This window comes from Drosophila gunungcola, unplaced genomic scaffold, assembly GCF_025200985.1.
Source record: "Drosophila gunungcola strain Sukarami unplaced genomic scaffold, Dgunungcola_SK_2 000026F, whole genome shotgun sequence".
Classification (NCBI taxonomy): Eukaryota; Metazoa; Arthropoda; class Insecta; order Diptera; family Drosophilidae; genus Drosophila; species Drosophila gunungcola.
This window is the reverse complement of record NW_026453205.1, coordinates 172,573-197,123: the sequence shown is the minus strand read 5'-3', so window position 1 is coordinate 197,123 and position 24,551 is coordinate 172,573. Positions and strand designations below refer to the sequence as shown.

General features: G+C 35.1%; 3 long non-coding RNA genes across 3 annotated transcripts; all 3 read left to right on the top strand.

Annotated features, from left to right (window-relative positions):
- The first annotated feature begins 347 nt into the window (after window positions 1–347).
- LOC128263923 (uncharacterized) lies at window positions 348–1,265 on the top strand. Its single transcript, XR_008268567.1, has 4 exons — window positions 348–556; window positions 618–743; window positions 802–960; window positions 1,016–1,265. It is a non-coding gene; the product is annotated as an uncharacterized LOC128263923 (long non-coding RNA).
- A 4,005-nt stretch (window positions 1,266–5,270) lies between these two features.
- LOC128263924 (uncharacterized) lies at window positions 5,271–6,095 on the top strand. Its single transcript, XR_008268568.1, has 4 exons — window positions 5,271–5,386; window positions 5,448–5,573; window positions 5,632–5,790; window positions 5,846–6,095. It is a non-coding gene; the product is annotated as an uncharacterized LOC128263924 (long non-coding RNA).
- A 4,284-nt stretch (window positions 6,096–10,379) lies between these two features.
- LOC128263925 (uncharacterized) lies at window positions 10,380–11,204 on the top strand. The gene is made up of 4 exons (XR_008268569.1): window positions 10,380–10,495; window positions 10,557–10,682; window positions 10,741–10,899; window positions 10,955–11,204. It is a non-coding gene; the product is annotated as an uncharacterized LOC128263925 (long non-coding RNA).
- The last annotated feature ends 13,347 nt before the right edge of the window (window positions 11,205–24,551 follow it).

Below are 24,551 nucleotides of genomic sequence, written 5' to 3'. Positions count from 1 at the left end.
TTCTATACTCTTAGCAAAAGTAATTTTGATCAAGATTGGTGATGATCGTCAAAAAGTTTGGTCCGTGCTTTTAAAAAGCTGGTAAGGATTTTTAATTAAAAAAGTTAATATTAACAAAAAAACACTCAAAGTAAGGCATTGCAACTTATATTATATAAAAAGTTCCTTTTTCGTAATAATATTCCCATTTCATATTTCAGTAAGTTCAAAATAGTTAAACGTTTTTATACCATTAAAATGCAATGTAAAAATAAAGAAAAGGCAAAGTTTTAGATTTTCAGAATAAAAAACGAACTAATTTTAAAGATGAGCTTAAAGGTACATACGTATTTCTAAGGTTTTTGTTTAAAAAGTGGGGCTAAAATAGAAAGTTAAATAAACATTTACTTTTTTGATTTGTTTTATAAACAGGTTCTGGTGCCAACGGTATGAAGAAAAGCTGTCTGAAATTATTGCATCACTACTTACATCAAAATATCCGAGTTCATCTCCCAACAAAAGAAAACGACCATCAAAGGGGAATTTCGTCGCGAGTAGTACTCCTTCTGCTGATCAAGTGCGTTTTAATGAATTATTTCAAGCAATAAATTAATAAATTGTACCAAACTTTGCAATAGGTATTATACCATCTAGAGCATTATAGAAGAAGTTGCAGGCATGGTACAGGTACTGGCCTTTACGTTCATGATATGATGCAGCGGGCACTGCAATCCGCGCACTCTCACAGTAATGAGGTCACAAAGGTACAAAAAAACATAATAACAGGTTATTTTTAAAATTGAGCTAACACAATATCTGCAGAAACAATTTAGCGATATGTTTGCACTGGCAGCGGAAGACGATACAACAGCAGTTGTGCGACGCGGTGGAAAAAAGGATGCCAACAATCATAGCACCACCAATAAGAAGAATTCTGAAATGATGAAAACAATATATTCTTCAGATGAAAACTTTAGTGAGGTTGGTAACATATTTTGATATTCTATACGATTTAAATAAATGACACATTTCTAAGGAGGATTGGTCGAAACCTAAAATGGCACAAGTGGCAAAGAAAAGAAAAAAAGCTATTAATGATTCTGACTGACAGTTTGACTTTCAATTGCTGTGGCCTAGTTAATGTGACGCAGAAAAACATTTAAAATCCTCTTATCGAATAAATTTATAATATTTATTTGATTAGATTAACTCGATTAAGGATTTTAAAATTAATACGAATGTAAACTTTAAGCAAATTAAAAAACGTTTTAATGTAAAACTTGCAATGTTATATTTTTTTATTTTTACTGCGAATAAAATTGTCTAATTTAAAATCATGTTTGTTATGGCGGCAACTTTGAAAACTATGTTAAGAATAAAAATAATACAACTCGAGACCACACAGGATTGATACGCGACAGTTTTTCATGATTGCCGGCGTCTAGCCAGGGTATTGTAGTAAAACGTTACGTTGGCCCAGTCCAAATGATATGGGTCGAGGGCCTGGCTAGGCTGGCTTTTTCGCTTGGCATTTATTTCGCTGCCTAGAAGTTCCCTTAAAAGCTGGCTCGAGCGCTTGATTGAACTGTCGGAAGCATGTGTTTTTTTACCTTCACACATTCCGTATGCCAATGCGGTCCCTTAATGTCACTGTCATCATTCATTTTTACAAATATATTTTTAAGTTTCGTTTCACATAATTATTTTTTTAGATATTATTTTCTACCATGATTATTAACACTAGTCGACAAAAACAAAGCCCAAGAATAAAAGCTAATGATTCTATAGCCCTGTTTCCACAGATAGCACGAGATTACAAAATTTAAAAAAAAAACCGCCTTCGAAAAATTTCTGGTATCGTACGACTTCTAAACTAAGTGTATATCACAAAAAATGATTTCTTTAGATTTTTTTAAAGATTTTTTTAAAGATTTTTTTAAATTAAAAAAATTTCGTTTCAAGTTTTATTTTATATCTCGAGTTGTGGCAAACCGATCCTGGTGCAAGAAAACTTCCAATAGATCAATCCTTAACATTGTCATACTGTTGTATTGGATTGGACAAGTCATTTGTCCGCAAGAGCTCGACAAACACTCGAAAAAGTCCATTAAAAATTGTTATAGGTTCTAATTTAATGTTGGTATCCGACTTAATCGGACAAGCTAATCATGCCTGAAATTCATTGGAAATTAGATTTCTTGTGGTATTTAAAGTTAGGCGTTTTAGGTTTTTTTCGTCCGTTAAATTTGAACAACATCCCAGTAGGCATAGCGCTTACAGGACTGTTAACTGTATGCAGTGCAGTGTTGGCAACTGTCGGATATAAAAAGCAGCTGAATTAAATATTGAAAAAGCTAAACAATCATGAGTTGTGTAAGAACTTGTTAAACCATCAAAAAGCGAGGTAAACATAAAATCTCTCTTATGTATTAGGCAGTTAGCTTCTATTTATAATGCTTATAAAAATATAATTGCAGCCATATCTACAAAAATAAAATTATCAGCCCTGTTCCAGTTTTCCCCTCCGAAAGATTCACACGGGTTCGAATTTCCTAGACCAGTTCCAGTTTTCACTTCCGAAAGATTCAAACGGAATCTAAGTTCCCTCTGTTTAGTCTCTGTTAACTTCAAAAAAAAACTCACTGAAACGTTCCGCCAAGCAATTGGCTGGCGGATTCAATTCCGCAAGCACAGAAATTAAATGATTTACAATACTTTGCGATAAGTAAAAGCGCAGATGATATTTTTACATTGTTCTTTGGTATTTTAAGAACAATTTTGCTTTACAAATTTGGTTTATAAAAACATATTTAACCTATTAAAAATTATTTTGTGGCTGCGTTTCAGAATCGGTCCGATTCTAGCTTTAAGCATTTTAGCAATTCCGCCGACCCTGTTCTAGTCTCCGAAAGAAATTAATGCTCGTGAGCAAGGCAGTTTGCGCAATACCGGTTAATTAGGACAACGCGGAGTCCCTTTAGGGCCGAAAGATGGAGAAACCGTTGGCATTTTCTTAACGCGTGAAATCGCGGCACCTGTAAGCGTGTTGGTTGCTGGTTGACGCCATCATAAACTCTCTGTGTGAGGGAGTAGATAAAAACAAAAGTAATGCGTTATGAATGATGCGGATGACTGTGACTTGTATGAGGACAGACACCAGAGGATGACATGAACTTAGGACTAGTAAGAACGTCTGACAGTGGATAATTCTGGGAGGCGGAAACACTTGGAATCAGTGGCCTCCATCGGGAGACGGATCATCTTCGCGATTGGTCGTCGGATGACCCCCGTGTGTTGAGGACATCTGCCACTCGGGTCAAGCCATCTGCGCCTGGGTGCACAAGTTGGATCCCCCCAGTTCCTAAACAGGCATTATTTACCTCAGCGAGCTGAATACGAACATTTAAAAAGTGTCGAGTGCTTATTCATTCGTCACAAAATTTAATATCAGATATTTTGTATGTTGAAGGTGCGACCGTCACGACTTTTTTACTTCGTTAATAGGTGTTTTTGTTTGAAATCAGAAGTTTTATTTTAAAATATAGTCAAAGTGCGTCAATATTATTTCGATGATTTAAAAAAAAAAACGTTTAGTTATACTTTAGTACTAATTTTATTTTAACAAACAAGACTTTAAAGCTAAAGGCAACGTTTATATACCGTTGCAGCTATTCCAAAAATTATTATTATTATATTTTTTAAAACAACAATAATACGATTTTTATGATTTTATGTTTAAAAAGCAGCTATATGATATTGTCCGGTTTTAATAAAATTAAAATAAAACAGTAAACCGTTATTTTGTATCGAAGAATATTCAAATCAATTCAAAAAAAGCGAAGTTAAAAATTTTTCATATTTTTGTCCGATTGTTTTCACGGGAGCTATACGATACAGTCGTCCGATCCGGCTCGATTTAACTACTGCTATTAGCTTTTAAGCTGATAGGATAGTAACCGTAGGAACGAAAGGACAAAAGGACGTATATGGCTAGATCGACTTTCCTAGTGATGGTGAAAAGGTCGGGAATGTTTCCTTCTGACTGAAATTATAACACCATTTGTAATAATATAAAAATGAAGTAGAAAGTTGTCTGGCTCCCAATAAAACATTAAATTTTCTTGCATCTTGCTCACTTATTGCAAGGTATCGGATTTCATATTGGTTTGCTTAAACTAGGAATAGTTTTAAATTCAATTTTTAAAAAAAGTTTGGCTATTTTTATCGATTTTCCGGTAAATAACACTTATTTTTGTATAAAGGCCTGCCCAACACAAAAAAAAAAAATATTCCAGAATTCTAAAACAAGTCCTTAAAATTTTTTGAAGCTAACAAACGAGCACGACAACATTTTTATTTTGAGATATACCAATAAAAGTTTTATTTTGAATAACTTTTGAACGGAGCATCGGATCCAAATCGTGTGTCATTTGACACGTATTCAATAATATTTAAACTACGCGCTCAAGAACTCCACAATAAATTTTCTTAAAGTCCCTATTCTTTTAGCAGTACCTTTCGATTGGTGAATTACTCGTTACGATCGGACCATCACAGCAGATCTGACCATCTCCTATGCAGACGTCGATTGTGATATTGTAATATCTTTAGTGATTTAAGTGACTGCACTGTTTTTCTAAAATTGTATGTCTATTGCCTAAAATGTACAATTTGTGCATCCTTTAAAATTTACTACGTCGTTTTATTGTTTTTGGGTTTCTGAATTTTTAGTTCAAGGATTTGTATTAAAGAAAAATTTACTTCACGGTGTAAAATGTCTTGCAGAGTGTGTACCTCTGTACAAAGAGTTGCAGTCGCAGAAGTTTAAATCACTTTGTGAGCAAGTCTTTGTTTCTGAAGTTTCTATACTCTTAGCAAAAGTAATTTTGATCAAGATTGGTGATGATCGTCAAAAAGTTTGGTCCGTGCTTTGAAAAAGCTGGTAAGGATTTTTAATTAAAAATGTTAATATTAACAAAAAAACACTCAAAGTAAGGCATTACAACTTATATTATATAAAAAGTTCCTTTTTCGTGATAATATTCCCATTTCATTTTTCAGTAAGCTCAAAATAGTTAAACGTTTTTTATACCATTAAAATGCAATGTAAAAAATAAAGAAAAGGCAAAGTTTTAGATTTTCAGAATAAAAAACGAACTAATTTTAAAGATGAGCTTAAAGGTACATACGTATTTCTAAGGTTTTTGTTTTAAAAGGTGGGGCTAAATATAAAGTTAAATAAACATTTACTTTTTTGATTTGTTTTATAAACAGGTTCTGGTGCCAACGATATGAAGAAAAGCTGTCTGAAATTTTTGCATCACTACTTACATCAAAATATCCGAGTTCATCTCCCAACAAAAGAAAACGACCATCAAAGGGGAGTAGTACTCCTTCTGCTGATCAAGTGCGTTTTAATGAATTATTTCAAGCAATAAATTAATAAATTGTACCAAACTTTGCAATAGGTATTATACCATCTAGAGCATTATAGAAGAAGTTGCAGGCATGGTACAGGTACTGGCCTTTACGTTCATGATATGATGCAGCGGGCACTGCAATCCGCGCACTCTCACAGTAATGAGGTCACAAAGGTACAAAAAAACATAATAACAGGTTATTTTTAAAATTGAGCTAACACAATATCTGCAGAAACAATTTAGCGATCTGTTTGCACTGGCAGCGGAAGACGATACAACAGCAGTTGTGCGACGCGGTGGAAAAAAGGATGCCAACAATCATAGCACCACCAATAAGAAGAATTCTGAAATGATGAAAACAATATATTCTTCAGATGAAAACTTTAGTGAGGTTGGTAACATATTTTGATATTCTATACGATTTAAATAAATGACACATTTCTAAGGAGGATTGGTCGAAACCTAAAATGGCACAAGTGGCAAAGAAAAGAAAAAAAGCTATTAATGATTCTGACTGACAGTTTGACTTTCAATTGCTGTGGCCTAGTTAATGTGACGCAGAAAAACATTTAAAATCCTCTTATCGAATAAATTTATAATATTTATTTGATTAGATTAACTCGATTAAGGATTTTAAAATTAATACGAATGTAAACTTTAAGCAAATTAAAAAACGTTTTAATGTAAAACTTGCAATGTTATATTTTTTTATTTTTACTGCGAATAAAATTGTCTAATTTAAAATCATGACCGCCCAGGATTGATACGCGACAGTTTTTCATGATTGCCGGCGTCTAGCCAGGGTATTGTAGTAAAACGTTACGTTGGCCCAGTCCAAATGATATGGGTCGAGGGCCTGGCTAGGCTGGCTTTTTCGCTTGGCATTTATTTCGCTGCCTAGAAGTTCCCTTAAAAGCTGGCTCGAGCGCTTGATTGAACTGTCGGAAGCATGTGTTTTTTTACCTTCACACATTCCGTATGCCAATGCGGTCCCTTAATGTCACTGTCATCATTCATTTTTACAAATATATTTTTAAGTTTCGTTTCACATAATTATTTTTTTAGATATTATTTTCTACCATGATTATTAACACTAGTCGACAAAAACAAAGCCCAAGAATAAAAGCTAATGATTCTATAGCCCTGTTTCCACAGATAGCACGAGATTACAAAATTTAAAAAAAAAATCCGCCTTCGAAAAATTTCTGGTATCGTACGACTTCTAAACTAAGTGTATATCACAAAAAATGATTTCTTTAGATTTTTTTAAAGATTTTTTTAAATTAAAAAAATTTTTAGCTGTCGTTTCAAGTTTTATTTTATATCTCGTGTTGTGGCAAACCGATCCTGGTGCAAGAAAACTTCCAATAGATCAATCCTTAACATTGTCATACTGTTGTATTGGATTGGACAAGTCATTTGTCCGCAAGAGCTCGACAAACACTCGAAAAAGTCCATTAAAAATTGTTATAGGTTCTAATTTAATGTTGGTATCCGACTTAATCGGACAAGCTAATCATGCCTGAAATTAGATTTCTTGTGGTATTTAAAGTTAGGCGTTTTAGGTTTTTTTCGTCCGTTAAATTTTTTTAATTAAAAAAATTTTTAGCTGTCGTTTCAAGTTTTATTTTATATCTCGTGTTGTGGCAAACCGATCCTGGTGCAAGAAAACTTCCAATAGATCAATCCTTAACATTGTCATACTGTTGTATTGGATTGGACAAGTCATTTGTCCGCAAGAGCTCGACAAACACTCGAAAAAGTCCATTAAAAATTGTTATAGGTTCTAATTTAATGTTGGTATCCGACTTAATCGGACAAGCTAATCATGCCTGAAATTCATTGGAAATTAGATTTCTTGTGGTATTTAAAGTTAGGCGTTTTAGGTTTTTTTCGTCCGTTAAATTTGAACAACATCCCAGTAGGCATAGCGCTTACAGGACTGTTAACTGTATGCAGTGCAGTGTTGGCAACTGTCGGATATAAAAAGCAGCTGAATTAAATATTGAAAAAGCTAAACAATCATGAGTTGTGTAAGAACTTGTTAAACTATCAAAAAGCGAGGTAAACATAAAATCTCTCTTATGTATTAGGCAGTTAGCTTCTAATTATAATGCTTATAAAAATATAATTGCAGCCATATCTACAAAAATAAAATTATCAGCCCTGTTCCAGTTTTCCCCTCCGAAAGATTCACACGGGTTCGAATTTCCTAGACCAGTTCCAGTTTTCACTTCCGAAAGATTCAAACGGAATCTAAGTTCCCTCTGTTTAGTCTCTGTTAACTTCAAAAAAAACTCACTGAAACTTTCCGCCAAGCAATTGGCTGGCGGATTCAATTCCGCAAGCACAGAAATTAAATGATTTACAATACTTTGCGATAAGTAAAAGCGCAGATGATATTTTTACATTGTTCTTTGGTATTTTAAGAACAATTTTGCTTTACAAATTTGGTTTATAAAAACATATTTAACCTATTAAAAATTATTTTGTGGCTGCGTTTCAGAATCGGTCCGATTCTAGCTTTAAGCATTTTAGCAATTCCGCCGACCCTGTTCTAGTCTCCGAAAGAAATTAATGCTCGTGAGCAAGGCAGTTTGCGCAATACCGGTTAATTAGGACAACGCGGAGTCCCTTTAGGGCCGAAAGATGGAGAAACCGTTGGCATTTTCTTAACGCGTGAAATCGCGGCACCTGTAAGCGTGTTGGTTGCTGGTTGACGCCATCATAAACTCTCTGTGTGTGGGAGTAGATAAAAACAAAAGTAACGCGTTATGAATGATGCGGATGACTGTGACTTGTATGAGGACAGACACCAGAGGATGACATGAACTTAGGACTAGTAAGAACGTCTGACAGTGGATAATTCTGGGAGGCGGAAACACTTGGAATCAGTGGCCTCCATCGGGAGACGGATCATCTTCGCGATTGGTCGTCGGATGACCCCCGTGTGTTGAGGACATCTGCCACTCGGGTCAAGCCATCTGCGCCTGGGTGCACAAGTTGGATCCCCCCAGTTCCTAAACAGGCATTATTTACCTCAGCGAGCTGAATACGAACATTTAAAAAGTGTCGAGTGCTTATTCATTCGTCACAAAATTTAATATCAGATATTTTGTATGTTGAAGGTGCGACCGTCACGACTTTTTTACTTCGTTAATAGGTGTTTTTGTTTGAAATCAGAAGTTTTATTTTAAAATATAGTCAAAGTGCGTCAATATTATTTCGATGATTTAAAAAAAAAAAACGTTTAGTTATACTTTAGTACTAATTTTATTTTAACAAACAAGACTTTAAAGCTAAAGGCAACGTTTATATACCGTTGCAGCTATTCCAAAAATTATTATTATTATATTTTTTAAAACAACAATAATACGATTTTTATGATTTTATGTTTAAAAAGCAGCTATATGATATTGTCCGGTTTTAATAAAATTAAAATAAAACAGTAAACCGTTATTTTGTATCGAAGTATATTCAAATCAATTCAAAAAAAGCGAAGTTAAAAATTTTTCATATTTTTGTCCGATTGTTTTCACGGGAGCTATACGATACAGTCGTCCGATCCGGCTCGATTTAACTACTGCTATTAGCTTTTAAGCTGATAGGATAGTAACCGTAGGAACGAAAGGACAAAAGGACGTATATGGCTAGATCGACTTTCCTAGTGATGGTGAAAAGGTCGGGAATGTTTCCTTCTGACAGAAATTATAACACCATTTGTAATAATATAAAAATGAAGTAGAAAGTTGTCTGGCTCCCAATAAAACATTAAATTTTCTTGCATCTTGCTCACTTATTGCAAGGTATCGGATTTCATATTGGTTTGCTTAAACTAGGAATAGTTTTAAATTCAATTTTTAAAAAAAGTTTGGCTATTTTTATCGATTTTCCGGTAAATAACACTTATTTTTGTATAAAGGCCTGCCCAACACAAAAAAAAAAAATATTCCAGAATTCTAAAACAAGTCCTTAAAATTTTTTGAAGCTAACAAACGAGCACGACAACATTTTTATTTTGAGATATACCAATAAAAGTTTTATTTTGAATAACTTTTGAACGGAGCATCGGATCCAAATCGTGTGTCATTTGACACGTATTCAATAATATTTAAACTGTGCTAAAAAAGTAGAATATTTTATCACTACGCGCTCAAAACTCCACAATAAATTTTCTTAAAGTCCCTATTCTTTTAGCAGTACCTTTCGATTGGTGAATTACTCGTTACGATCGGACCATCACAGCAGATCTGACCATCTCCTATGCAGACGTCGATTGTGATATTGTAATATCTTTAGTGATTTAAGTGACTGCGCTGTTTTTCTAAAATTGTATGTCTATTGCCTAAAATGTACAATTTGTGCATCCTTTAAAATTTACTAAGTCGTTTTATTGTTTTTGGGTTTCTGAATTTTTAGTTCAAGGATTTGTATTAAAGAAAAATTCACTTCACGGTTCAAAATGTCTTGCAGAGTGTGTACCTCTGTACAAAGAGTTGCAGTCGCAGAAGTTTAAATCACTTTGTGAGCAAGTCTTTGTTTCTGAAGTTTCTATACTCTTAGCAAAAGTAATTTTGATCAAGATTGGTGATGATCGTCAAAAAGTTTGGTCCGTGCTTTGAAAAAGCTGGTAAGGATTTTTAATTAAAAAAGTTAATATTAACAAAAAAACACTCAAAGTAAGGCATTACAACTTATATTATATAAAAAGTTCCTTTTTCGTGATAATATTCCCATTTCATTTTTCAGTAAGCTCAAAATAGTTAAACGTTTTTTATACCATTAAAATGCAATGTAAAAAATAAAGAAAAGGCAAAGTTTTAGATTTTCAGAATAAAAAACGAACTAATTTTAAAGATGAGCTTAAAGGTACATACGTATTTCTAAGGTTTTTGTTTAAAAAGGTGGGGCTAAAATATAAAGTTAAATAAACATTTACTTTTTTGATTTGTTTTATAAACAGGTTCTGGTGCCAACGATATGAAGAAAAGCTGTCTGAAATTTTTGCATCACTACTTACATCAAAATATCCGAGTTCATCTCCCAACAAAAGAAAACGACCATCAAAGGGGAGTAGTACTCCTTCTGCTGATCAAGTGCGTTTTAATGAATTATTTCAAGCAATAAATTAATAAATTGTACCAAACTTTGCAATAGGTATTATACCATCTAGAGCATTATAGAAGAAGTTGCAGGCATGGTACAGGTACTGGCCTTTACGTTCATGATATGATGCAGCGGGCACTGCAATCCGCGCACTCTCACAGTAATGAGGTCACAAAGGTACAAAAAAACATAATAACAGGTTATTTTTAAAATTGAGCTAACACAATATCTGCAGAAACAATTTAGCGATCTGTTTGCACTGGCAGCGGAAGACGATACAACAGCAGTTGTGCGACGCGGTGGAAAAAAGGATGCCAACAATCATAGCACCACCAATAAGAAGAATTCTGAAATGATGAAAACAATATATTCTTCAGATGAAAACTTTAGTGAGGTTGGTAACATATTTTGATATTCTATACGATTTAAATAAATGACACATTTCTAAGGAGGATTGGTCGAAACCTAAAATGGCACAAGTGGCAAAGAAAAGAAAAAAAGCTATTAATGATTCTGACTGACAGTTTGACTTTCAATTGCTGTGGCCTAGTTAATGTGACGCAGAAAAACATTTAAAATCCTCTTATCGAATAAATTTATAATATTTATTTGATTAGATTAACTCGATTAAGGATTTTAAAATTAATACGAATGTAAACTTTAAGCAAATTAAAAAACGTTTTAATGTAAAACTTGCAATGTTATATTTTTTTATTTTTACTGCGAATAAAATTGTCTAATTTAAAATCATGACCGCCCAGGATTGATACGCGACAGTTTTTCATGATTGCCGGCGTCTAGCCAGGGTATTGTAGTAAAACGTTACGTTGGCCCAGTCCAAATGATATGGGTCGAGGGCCTGGCTAGGCTGGCTTTTTCGCTTGGCATTTATTTCGCTGCCTAGAAGTTCCCTTAAAAGCTGGCTCGAGCGCTTGATTGAACTGTCGGAAGCATGTGTTTTTTTACCTTCACACATTCCGTATGCCAATGCGGTCCCTTAATGTCACTGTCATCATTCATTTTTACAAATATATTTTTAAGTTTCGTTTCACATAATTATTTTTTTAGATATTATTTTCTACCATGATTATTAACACTAGTCGACAAAAACAAAGCCCAAGAATAAAAGCTAATGATTCTATAGCCCTGTTTCCACAGATAGCACGAGATTACAAAATTTAAAAAAAAAATCCGCCTTCGAAAAATTTCTGGTATCGTACGACTTCTAAACTAAGTGTATATCACAAAAAATGATTTCTTTAGATTTTTTTAAAGATTTTTTTAAATTAAAAAAATTTTTAGCTGTCGTTTCAAGTTTTATTTTATATCTCGTGTTGTGGCAAACCGATCCTGGTGCAAGAAAACTTCCAATAGATCAATCCTTAACATTGTCATACTGTTGTATTGGATTGGACAAGTCATTTGTCCGCAAGAGCTCGACAAACACTCGAAAAAGTCCATTAAAAATTGTTATAGGTTCTAATTTAATGTTGGTATCCGACTTAATCGGACAAGCTAATCATGCCTGAAATTCATTGGAAATTAGATTTCTTGTGGTATTTAAAGTTAGGCGTTTTAGGTTTTTTTCGTCCGTTAAATTTGAACAACATCCCAGTAGGCATAGCGCTTACAGGACTGTTAACTGTATGCAGTGCAGTGTTGGCAACTGTCGGATATAAAAAGCAGCTGAATTAAATATTGAAAAAGCTAAACAATCATGAGTTGTGTAAGAACTTGTTAAACCATCAAAAAGCGAGGTAAACATAAAATCTCTCTTATGTATTAGGCAGTTAGCTTCTAATTATAATGCTTATAAAAATATAATTGCAGCCATATCTACAAAAATAAAATTATCAGCCCTGTTCCAGTTTTCCCCTCCGAAAGATTCACACGGGTTCGAATTTCCTAGACCAGTTCCAGTTTTCACTTCCGAAAGATTCAAACGGAACCTAAGTTCCCTCTGTTTAGTCTCTGTTAACTTCAAAAAAAAACTCACTGAAACTTTCCGCCAAGCAATTGGCTGGCGGATTCAATTCCGCAAGCACAGAAATTAAATGATTTACAATACTTTGCGATAAGTAAAAGCGCAGATGATATTTTTACATTGTTCTTTGGTATTTTAAGAACAATTTTGCTTTACAAATTTGGTTTATAAAAACATATTTAACCTATTAAAAATTATTTTGTGGCTGCGTTTCAGAATCGGTCCGATTCTAGCTTTAAGCATTTTAGCAATTCCGCCGACCCTGTTCTAGTCTCCGAAAGAAATTAATGCTCGTGAGCAAGGCAGTTTGCGCAATACCGGTTAATTAGGACAACGCGGAGTCCCTTTAGGGCCGAAAGATGGAGAAACCGTTGGCATTTTCTTAACGCGTGAAATCGCGGCACCTGTAAGCGTGTTGGTTGCTGGTTGACGCCATCATAAACTCTCTGTGTGTGGGAGTAGATAAAAACAAAAGTAACGCGTTATGAATGATGCGGATGACTGTGACTTGTATGAGGACAGACACCAGAGAATGACATGAACTTAGGACTAGTAAGAACGTCTGACAGTGGATAATTCTGGGAGGCGGAAACACTTGGAATCAGTGGCCTCCATCGGGAGACGGATCATCTTCGCGATTGGTCGTCGGATGACCCCCGTGTGTTGAGGACATCTGCCACTCGGGTCAAGCCATCTGCGCCTGGGTGCACAAGTTGGATCCCCCCAGTTCCTAAACAGGCATTATTTACCTCAGCGAGCTGAATACGAACATTTAAAAAGTGTCGAGTGCTTATTCATTCGTCACAAAATTTGATATCAGATATTTTGTATGTTGAAGGTGCGACCGTCACGACTTTTTTACTTCGTTAATAGGTGTTTTTGTTTGAAATCAGAAGTTTTATTTTAAAATATAGTCAAAGTGCGTCAATATTATTTCGATGATTTAAAAAAAAAAACGTTTAGTTATACTTTAGTACTAATTTTATTTTAACAAACAAGACTTTAAAGCTAAAGGCAACGTTTATATACCGTTGCAGCTATTCCAAAAATTATTATTATTATATTTTTTAAAACAACAATAATACGATTTTTATGATTTTATGTTTAAAAAGCAGCTATATGATATTGTCCGGTTTTAATAAAATTAAAATAAAACAGTAAACCGTTATTTTGTATCGAAGTATATTCAAATCAATTCAAAAAAAGCGAAGTTAAAAATTTTTCATATTTTTGTGCGATTGTTTTCACAGGAGCTATACGATACAGTCGTCCGATCCGGCTCGATTTAACTACTGCTATTAGCTTTTAAGCTGATAGGATAGTAACCGTAGGAACGAAAGGACAAAAGGACGTATATGGCTAGATCGACTTTCCTAGTGATGGTGAAAAGGTCGGGAATGTGTCCTTCTGACTGAAATTATAACACCATTTGTAATAATATAAAAAATAAGTAGAAAGTTGTCTGGCTCCCAATAAAACATTAAATTTGCTTGCATCTTGCTCACTTATTGCAAAGTATCGGATTTCATATAGGTTTGCTTAAACTAGGAATAGTTGTAAATTCAATTTTTTAAAAAAAAGTTTGGCTATTTTTATCGATTTTCCGATAAATAACACTTATTTTTGTATAAAGGCCTGCCCAACACAAAAAAAAATATTCCAGAATTCTAAAACAAGTCCTTAAAATTTTTTGAAGCTGACAAAACGAGCAAGAGAACATTTTTATTTTGAGATATACCAATAAAAGTTTTATTTTGAATAACTTTTGAACGAAGCATCGGATCCAAATCGTGTGTCATTCGACACGTTTTCAAAAAATTTAAACTGTGCTAAAAAAGTAGAATATTTTATCACTACGCGCTCAGGAACTCCACAATAAATTTTCTTAAAGTCCCTATTCTTTTAGCAGTACCTTTCGATTGGTGAATTACTCGTTACGATCGGACCATCACAGCAGATCTGACCATCTCCTATGCAGACGTCGATAGTGATATTGTAATATCTTTAGTGATTTTAGTGACTGGACTGTTTTTCTAAAATTGTATGTCTATTGCCTAAAATGTACAATTTGTGCATCCTTTAAAATTTACTACGTCGTTTTATTGTTTTTTGGGTTTCTGAATTTATAGTTCAGGGATTTCATTTTGAAACGACCTTACATTTTTAAACCAATTTCTTATTAAAATTCGTTTAATATGTTATCTGTTCTTAAGCGTTTTCATTATGCATACGTTATGTCACGGTTTTCTTGCTGTGTTTCGCTTTGTATTAAAGAAAAATTCACTTCACGGTGCAAAATGTCTTGCAGAGTGTGTACCTCTTGTAGCATATAACGATCTATTAAGAAAGAGCTGGTGGAAAAATTAACGTGTTTGCGGAGTACGCGACATCCTCGGCTTTTCATATGTCTGGTCGGCATGGGGTGGGTTACCGAAGAAAAGAAAACCGCCACGTTAAAATGCTCGTATGCTAGTAGAAATAAATTAAAAGTCGCGTACTATTCATTTGCGTACATTGGGGAAGCTAGAGACAAAAAAATAAAAGAAAAGGCTGAAGAAAGGAAAGAATACGAAAACAAAACAACACGTGAGAGATACACTTGCCAAAACATCACTCCTTTTACTACGCCAAGAAGGCGAAGTGCCCACCCTACCATATTCCTAATGGTCCAACATTTCCTCTTCAGGATCCCTTGGAGTGACTACCAATCACCCTTTTAAAAGACACTCGACTTCCATGATCCCCGGATACGGTGAAACTTAGTTAAAATTCATTTCTTTTATTACAAATTATAATTACGAACTATCCCTTTCATATGGGCTAAGATATTTTTGTTGTTGTTTCATAAAATCTTATTTTCTATTAAATTGGTTTATTTTTTGGTTACTTCGACTTAAGAAAAATAAATGGTTTTCATATAAATTTTCATATTTGTGGTTTTAAATTTTTAAACAATACTATAAAGAATTTTTAAATATAGGAAAATTTTATTTCTAACAAAAGCTCTCTATCATTTCGATTTCATTTATTTATTTTTTTTTGTTATTCTGGTGTATTACCAAAACAAAATAATTTGAAAATTACTGCTTCACAAAAAAATTTCAGTTTTATTTACATACCTACAAAAAAAACTGTCTAATTAATTCATTTCATTTTTTTTCTATTTTTTTTCTTATCAAAAATAGTTTAAAGAGTTCAAAGTTGCTGAAAGAGAACGGGATTAATATATATAAATAATAATTGCTATATATATATATATATATATAAATTTATATAAAAATATCATGTAGGTTGATAGTATACTATCATTGTAAAAATTTAAGGTTTTCAAATTTATAAGTGACTGCGCGTGTAAATCTTGAGAGAACTTTTGTAGCGGCCCTCGTTTATTAAAACAAAGCTTTAGAACTTGCGAGCAACTGTCAGCAATACAGCGTAAACGCTCAAATATGTATATTCAACACAAAACATCGTAAATTTTATGCAGTTTGACCAGTGACGAAATAACTAAACAAAGGAAATAATGAAACAATGTATGATACAGGTAACTTACAGTCGATTAACTCCGGCGACGAAAAATTTTTGGCAGCGGCGACTGTACATGTTTCTTTAGCTATATTGTCGTTGGGTTTATTTTAAGTTAACAATGTTTTAGTTTTCATTCGGCAACATTGTTTACTTTTAATTTTGTGTATTATTTTTCGTTAAGATTTTAGGTATGAATTTTATAAAATTTGCGCGTTTAAACTGCGGGATTACACATTTATTAGCACATTCACATATTATTTATTTCGCCAAGTTTTTATATATTTTTTTTTCACCGTAAATTTTCACCGGTTCGCAGCAGCAACGTTGATCTCTTTGCCTATCATTTTTCTCTCTAATATCTTAAAACCACAGCAAATTTAGAACTCTATTTTTAATTATTACATATTTTTTATCGAATATTTATGTTCATACTAGGTAGATTTTTTTCTTATAAAACTGAGAAAAATATTGCAACAACGTGCATTAGATTTATGTTGAGGTAGGGTTAGGATGAGTAGCAACAGCTACTGCTGATGCTGCTGCGGCTGCTGCTTTACATTTGACAGCTTGTTGGGCCTATTTAGGCTTTAGTATAACTGCTGAAGATAGCCGTGGGTTTGCTGCACCTGCTCTGCTCTATTTCCACTGGGTATTGGGGCTTATTTGGGCTGCTGGGTAGCCCTGCTGTTGCTGCACCTGCTCTGCTGTACTGGCTGTTGGGCCGAATTAGGCTGCTGGGTAGCTGCTGATCGTGCTACGGCTGTTAGGCAGCGCTATTAGTTATGGCCACGAGCCGTGTTGTAAGCCAGTGCGGTTAGGGTTAGGCGCGGTCTCAGGAGGAATATGGTGGTGCTAAGCCAGCATCCGAATTGGCCTCTGATAGTTCACTGTATTCAGCCACCGTTGAACGCGTGTTGCGTTATTCGAATAGATTTCTTTAAACAAAATTAAATAAAAGCACTAATAAGTTTTCGTTGCTTTTTCTGCTGGTTGATGGTTACTCACGGTTTATTTTTCTAACCAAGTAGCCAAACCACGAGGTCGGTCTGCTTGTTGGAGAAAATTTATTTCAGACAACTTGTATCGTTGGCGGTGGAAATCGAAAAGAATAAGCTAAAGCCGTGAGCTTAGCAGGTTACCCCAAAACGGAAATATAGCTCTGTCAAAATTGATATTGACCACAGACCACTGTCTTCTACTCAGCTGATTGCATTTGTTGCGTTGCCAGTACGACAAAGTTCGGGTTCCCGCGTTAGAGGGCGCCACCTGATCATGATGGGCTGCACTTGGTACAAGCTAGCATTCTGACTATAAGACCTAAGCTATACTGCCTACTTTTCGGGATTTCTTTTTGTTTTCTTTTTTTATTTTATAAGAGAGCTCGAACAAGCCCTTCTACAAGTCCCCACCGCTAAAATCGCAGATGTAAACACACAATGTGCGATACACGCTTGGAGAGCCAACATCTACCACTGCTTTATGTCTTTTGCGTGGTACTTTCCTATTGATTTTCCTTGGAGGTCTTCGAGTTCGTAATAGGTTGTACCTAGCTTCCTTCTTATTCTAGCTTTCACAAAAGTTGGCGCTAGCTTGGCATTAAAACCTTTCACAAACTTGCTTTGTTGAAAATTTCTTCTGTACACCTCCTGGCCAACAGTATATGACACTTCTCGGCTTCTTAAATTATACGATTTTTCATTCCGACGTTGCTGTTGCCTCATACCTTTCACTGCATCTCCCCTAAACATATCGACTGAATCATCTCGACTGACTTGAATAGCCCGATCCTCTAACAGATCCAGTTCTCTTAGTAGTTTATATGTAGAACCTTCTGTGATCATATGCTGACCGAAAGCTAGGCGATAAGGTGTGTTGTTAACCGCTGAATGCCAACTAGATCTAAGCGAACAGCATATGCTACTAAGTTTGACATCCCAATTGGATTGATCCGGATGAACATAAGCTTTGATTCCAGCAATAATGCTACGGTTAACCCTCTCTGACGCGTTACCTTGAGGAGCATGAACAGCGGTGTAAGCATGCTGTATGCCGTACTTTTTAAGCAAGTTATTGAAAATTTTGGATTTAAATTGTACTCCGTTGTCGGACACCATAACTTCAGGTATTCCAAAACAATGGAATAAGTCTTCCTCTAGATACTTTAGAATAGCTTCGGCTGTGAAGTTTTTAACTGGCTTTCGAAATGGAAACTTTGTAAAGTGATCAAGGACCACAAAAATTCCTACATATCCTGATTTTGATCGAGGATAAGGGCCTAGGTAGTCAATATAAAGTTTCTGAAACAACCTCTGGGTTTCACCTGTTTTAGCCAGAGGAGGTCTAAGAACATAATTGGCATGCTTAGTGGTTTTGCACACTGCACAATTGTTGACGTAATCTTTAACATCATTAACTAAATTTGGCCAAAAATAGTGTCGTCTAATCCTTTCTAGTGTCTTATTAATCCCACAATGCGAGGCTAACGGGCTATCGTGAGCTTTTTGTAAAGCAACCGAGATTAGTTCTTGTGGCAACCATAGTTTCCACACCATATCATCCGCTAATCTTTCAGCCGACGCATGCTCTGTCCTTCTATAAATGCAATCCTTTACGACTTTGATTTCCAGAAACTGCTTTTCAGCTTGCATTAGCTTTGCTCTTAGTTCTTGATATTGTTTTGATTGAAATTGTGGTGAACAGAGATCTATGAAGTTTTCGATTTCTAAACTAGAAAAATCCTCAGTAAACGTCCGTGATAAAGCATTGGGAACTACGTTCCTAGTACCCTTTCTGTGCTGAATGGTAAAACTATATCCTTGTAGCTTGAGTGCCCATCTCGCTAAGCGGCTACTTAGATCGGATTGCGACATCAGCCACTTTAGTGAAGCGTGGTCGGTTATTACCGTAAAGGTATGTCCTTCTACGTATGCTCGAAATTTTTGTATGATCAGAATGGCCGCTAAGCATTCTTTTTCCGTTACGGAATAGCTTCGCTGACAATCATTACGTTTTCGTGACATAAATGCTATTGGAATTTCATCTCCTTCTTGGTTAACTTGCATCAAAACTCCCCCAACTCCCGAATGACTAGCATCACAGTGTATATAAAATGGCTGTGAATAATCTGGCATATGAAGAACAGGAGCTTTACACATTGCTGCTTTTAGGTCCTGAAATGCTTGCTCCGCTGCACTAGAAAACGTAAATGTTTTCTTCTTTTTTAAGGAATCTGTAAGCGGAGAAGTTATTGAAGCATAATTCTCAATAAACTTACTGTACCACCCGGTCATACCTAAAAACCTACGGAGTTGTTTTAACGACTGCGGTGTGGGGTACTCTTTAATGGCTTCAATCTTCACAACGTCCATGGCTATGGTCCCATGACCGACAATGTGGCCTAAATAATGAACTTCAGGTACACAAAACCGACTTTTTTGAACGTTTATGGTAAGACCTGCTTTTTCCAATGCTTCTGCAATTTCGCGCAACACCTTTATGTGCCGCTCAAAGTGTCAGAAATTATAAGGAGGTCATCCAGATAAATAAATACCTCATTTCGAAGGTAGGCTGGGATTATGCGATCCATTAACTTTGACATTGTTGAAGGGGCATTCGTAAGGCCGAAAGGAATAACTCTAAATTGATATAACGGTCTCCCGGGAACTGTAAAGGCGGTTTTGTCTTTAGAATCAAGGTCGAATGGTATTTGCCAATACGCGTCTTTTAAGTCGTCTTTGGTAGACGACTTAAGATACCCTCTATTGGTGGCATAGGATAAGCATCCTTTCGTGTCACCTCATTGACTTTACGACAATCTATACAGAGGCGCACCTTGCCGGGCTTTCTTACGATCACTACTGGCGAAGACCACGAACTATTGGATTCTTCAATGACTCCAAGACCAATTATACGATCTATTTCCTCATACATAAGTTTTTCGATAGCAGGAGAAACTGGATAATGTCGTTGCTTAATGGGCTTTGTACTACCTACATCTATTTCGTGATGCAACAAATTTGTTTTACCCAGACCCTTTTCAGAAAATGATGGAAATGATTGAATAGCTTTTTCCAATAAAGTACGCTGGTGCTCTGTTAAATTACGTTGCGAAACAGCAACAGCTTCTTCTACACCCGGACTTGCTAAGCTAGCAATACCTTCGCGGACTGACAATCCAGAAGGTAGCATATCAAATGCAGTCCAAAAGTCAATGCCTAAATATAACGACTGAACCAGTGACGGAACGATGTACAAATTTAGGCGTTTTGTTGTCTCTCGATAAGTGACGTCTACATTAAGTTTACCAATTAAAGTCTGTGACTGACCATCTGCCGTGCGCACATTTGAGGACATTTGCTTAAAATATACATTTCGGCAAGACAGTTCGTTGACGAAGTTTCCTCCTATACAACTAATAGATGCGCCGGTATCCAACAACCCTATCATCTGTTTCCCAAAAATAGTGACTTCAGCATAAGGACGTACGTCGCGACCGACTATGGCTGAGATCAAGGCCTGTTTTTCATTTCTAATTTTCCTATAGTATTCACTGATTCGCAAGCGAGATCTTTTGCTTCTTGCTGGTGGTGAATGCAAAAGTTTTGGTATTGGCAGGTTTGTTGTTCTGTCTGGTAGAATTGTTTTTGTAGATTGAGGTGGCTCTACAAATCCGTCTGAGTCGTATTTGCTGTTTGTTTCTTCCGTGCACTTGCCACTGGTGCACGATCTACTAAGTTTTTTGAGCCAGTACATTTCGTACAGGATGGTTTATAAGTGTTAGGCTGACCACAGCCGTAACAAAACACCTGGCGTTCGCAAAGACAATCTTGGTATCGATGGCCTTTCGCTCGACAGTTCTGCTACCTCAAGACTCTCGTCTTCATCGCTGAAACCCTCTTCGCAATCGCCATGTGTCTCTACAGCGTGAATTGTACGTCGTATAGGAGGTTGTGGCCTTTGCGATATAGGTTTATTCTTTGTCAAGCTCAGCATAAATACCTCACGAGTTCTAACTAAGTGACGTAGGTGTGCTGTGCTAGTTTCTTTTTCATAAAGAAGTTCATGTTGAATTTGAGGCAGCAAATTAGCCCGTAAAGTTTCCAACAATGCTAAGTCTGACAATGGAACCGAAAGTTTATCGGCCAACAATACGATCGACTCATAAAATTCATCAAACGATTCGTTTTCCCTCTGCTTACGTCGATCTATTGCTGAGCGAATGTTGAGATCCGTAAGTTCATCTTTAAACTGAGCCCTCATAGCGGCACGCAAATTTACCCACTGCAATGATCTAGTACCCTGACTTAGTTGAACGCTTTTGTGATAACGCCAAAACCAGTCATTAGCACTTCCGTCTAATATATTGCTTATGTAGCGAGATATTAGATCAAAGTTACCATTTAGAGTTTGATAGGTAAGGGCTTCAAGTCGATATATAAATTCATCAATCGACATGTTTGACCGGCCTGAGAAACGCAGTTTCCAGTTTATCATTATCTGGCTAATACGATCTGGTCTTAAATCTGTATTCATTTGCGAAAACCTGGCTTCGGACTCATTTCCTATTGTCGAACGATTTCCTACTGGAGATGAATTTCCTGCTACAGGCCTACTTTCTATTGGAGGAAGATTTCCTGTAGCCGAAGAATGTCCTGCTGCAGCTTTCCTGAAGCTGATCATCACTCTCTATTAGCCTATTACCAGCATCTGGGGCTTGCTTTTGGTTCTCCAAAAGAGTTAACATTCGTTGAAACCCAACGCTAATAGTTTCTGCTAAAGCTTCCGTTCTTTTATTAGATTCCTTAACGGCTTGCTGTAACTCTTCCATGTTAAAGTCGTCTGTAATAGGATTTCCTGCTAGTTCCTTGCTCAAATCAATCTGAGACCTACCCAATGCACTCGATGGTCTACTTGCACTTTCACTACCGGATTTTAAATCTGCTTTACACACAGGGCAATTTTTATGATTTCGGACCTTTGTGTTAAAACAAACTCGATGAAAAGTATGACCACAGTTAGCAGATAATAACTGAGCAGCGTATTCAATTCCTCTTAGACAAATAAAGTAATCACCGTTTGCCGTGACGGAAATATCTTCTGCTGGTTCGTCTTCACCTAACATTTCTTAATAAGCATTAATTTTTTCTCATAATTAATCAAAAAGATAACTCAATATTTAAAAAGTTTTTTTTTCTTCTTGAAATTACAAATAATTTCCGGGAATCAGAACAATCTTCGTGTCTGGTAGTCATAATTGTTTAAGCATTGTGTATCAAAAGTAAACAACAAAAATTAGTTTTAACTATTGCAGACATTCCAACCTTCGTACAAATGTGTGATCCAAAACGTTAAAAGCTACTAAATAAAGCTTCCACTCTGGCACACCTCTGTTACGATTTTTACTTGTTTGCAACCTGCAATAACTAAATTGAACAACAACAAAAAAAAAAATTCCAAAGCGGTACTGCAACTAATATCCATCTTTATCCAAGTTTATAGACCTGGCAAGCGGTTAGTTCGTATCTTAAAGCAGCGTTTTGGAAACCCTAAGCACCTTGAGAGAATATTGTAAGTAACGGTAAAACCCTTTTTATAAAAGTGTATCTAATCCTTTTGTACTTCAAAAGCCTATCAGAGTTTTTATTTTGCTGCGTGGCAGGTGATAGAAATCTTCTAAAATATCCACATCCAATCGCAGGTTCCTACTTGATTTAGCTGTTTTCTCTTTAATGACTCATCGAAATTAAAATTGTTAGGAACGTTTCTATATTAATAGTACGCTAATCCAGAAACATCTTAACTCAAAATCAAGGTGCAATTAGTTTTATTTTTGGTTTGGGTTAAAAAAGTTAAGAAAAGTAATAAATCTGACCATATTTTTAGTCTCCAGTGGTATATGAAAATTACGCACTGTTTGATGAAGTTGACTATTTAATTCTATATCGGGGCCAGCCAAGGTCGGGCCTCACACGTTGGGCGCCATAATTATTTCTGTAGCATATAACGATCTATTAAGAAAGAGCTGGTGGAAAAATTAACGTGTTTGCGGAGTACGCGACATCCTCGGCTTTACATATGTCTGGTCGGCATGGGGTGGGTTACCGAAGAAAAGAAAACCGCCACGTTATAATGCTCGTATGCTAGTAGAAATAAATTAAAATTCGCGTACTATTCATTTGCGTACATTGGGGAAGCTAGAGAAAAAAAAATAAAAGAAAAGGCTGAAGAAAGGAAAGAATACGAAAACAAAACAACACGTGAGAGATACACTTGCCAAAACATCACTCCTTTTACTACGCCAAGAAGGCGAAGTGCCCACCCTACCATGATCCTAATGGTCCAACATTTCCTCTTCAGGATCCCTTGGAGTGACTACCAATCACCCTTTTAAAAGACACTCGACTTCCATGATCCCCGGATACGGAGAAACTTAGTTAAAATTCATTTCTTTTATTACAAATTATAATTACGAACTATCCCTTTCATATGGGCTAAGATATTTTTGTTGTTGTTTCATAAAATCTTATTTTCTATTAAATTTGTTTATTTTTTGGTTACTTCGACTTAAGAAAAATAAATGGTTTTCATATAAATTTTCATATTTGTGGTTTTAAATTTTTAAACAATACTATAAAGAATTTTTAAATATAGGAAAATTTTATTTCTAACAAAAGCTCTCTATCATTTCGATTTCATTTATTTATTTTTTTTTTGTTATTCTGGTGTATTACCAAAACAAAATAATTTGAAAATTACTACTTCACAAAAAAATTTGAGTTTTATTTATATACCTACACAAAAAAACTGTCTAATTAATTCATTTCATTTTTTTTCTTTTTTTTTTTCTTATCGAAAATAGTTCAAAGAGTTCAAAGTTGCTGAAAGAGAACGGGATTAATATATATAAATAATAATTGCTATATATATATATATATATATATATATATATATATATATATAAATTTATATAAAAATATCATGTAGGTTAATAGTATACGATCATTGTAAAAATTTCAGGTTTTCAAATTTATAAGTGACTGCGCGTGTAAATCTTGAGAGAACTTTTGTAGCGGCCCTCGTTTATTAAAATAAAGCTTTAGAACTTGCGAGCAACCGTCAGCAATACAGCGTAAACGCTCAAATATGTATATTCAAAACAAAACATCGTAAATTTTATGCAGTGAAACAATGTATGAAATAGGTAACTTATAGTCGATTAACTCCGGCGGCGAAAGATCTTTGGCAGCGGCGACTTCTTGTACATGTTTATTTAGCTATATGTTCGTTGGGTTTATTTTTAGTTAACAATGTTTTAGTTTTCATTCGGCAACATTGTTTACTATTAATTTTGTGTATTATTTTTCGTTAAGATTTTAGGTATGAATTTTATAAAATTTGCGCGTTTAAACTGCGGGATTACACATTTATTAGCACATTCACATATTATTTATTTCGCCAAGTTTTTATATATCTTTTTTTCACTGTAAATTTTTACCGGTTCGCAGCAGCAACGTTGATCTCTTTGCCTATCATTT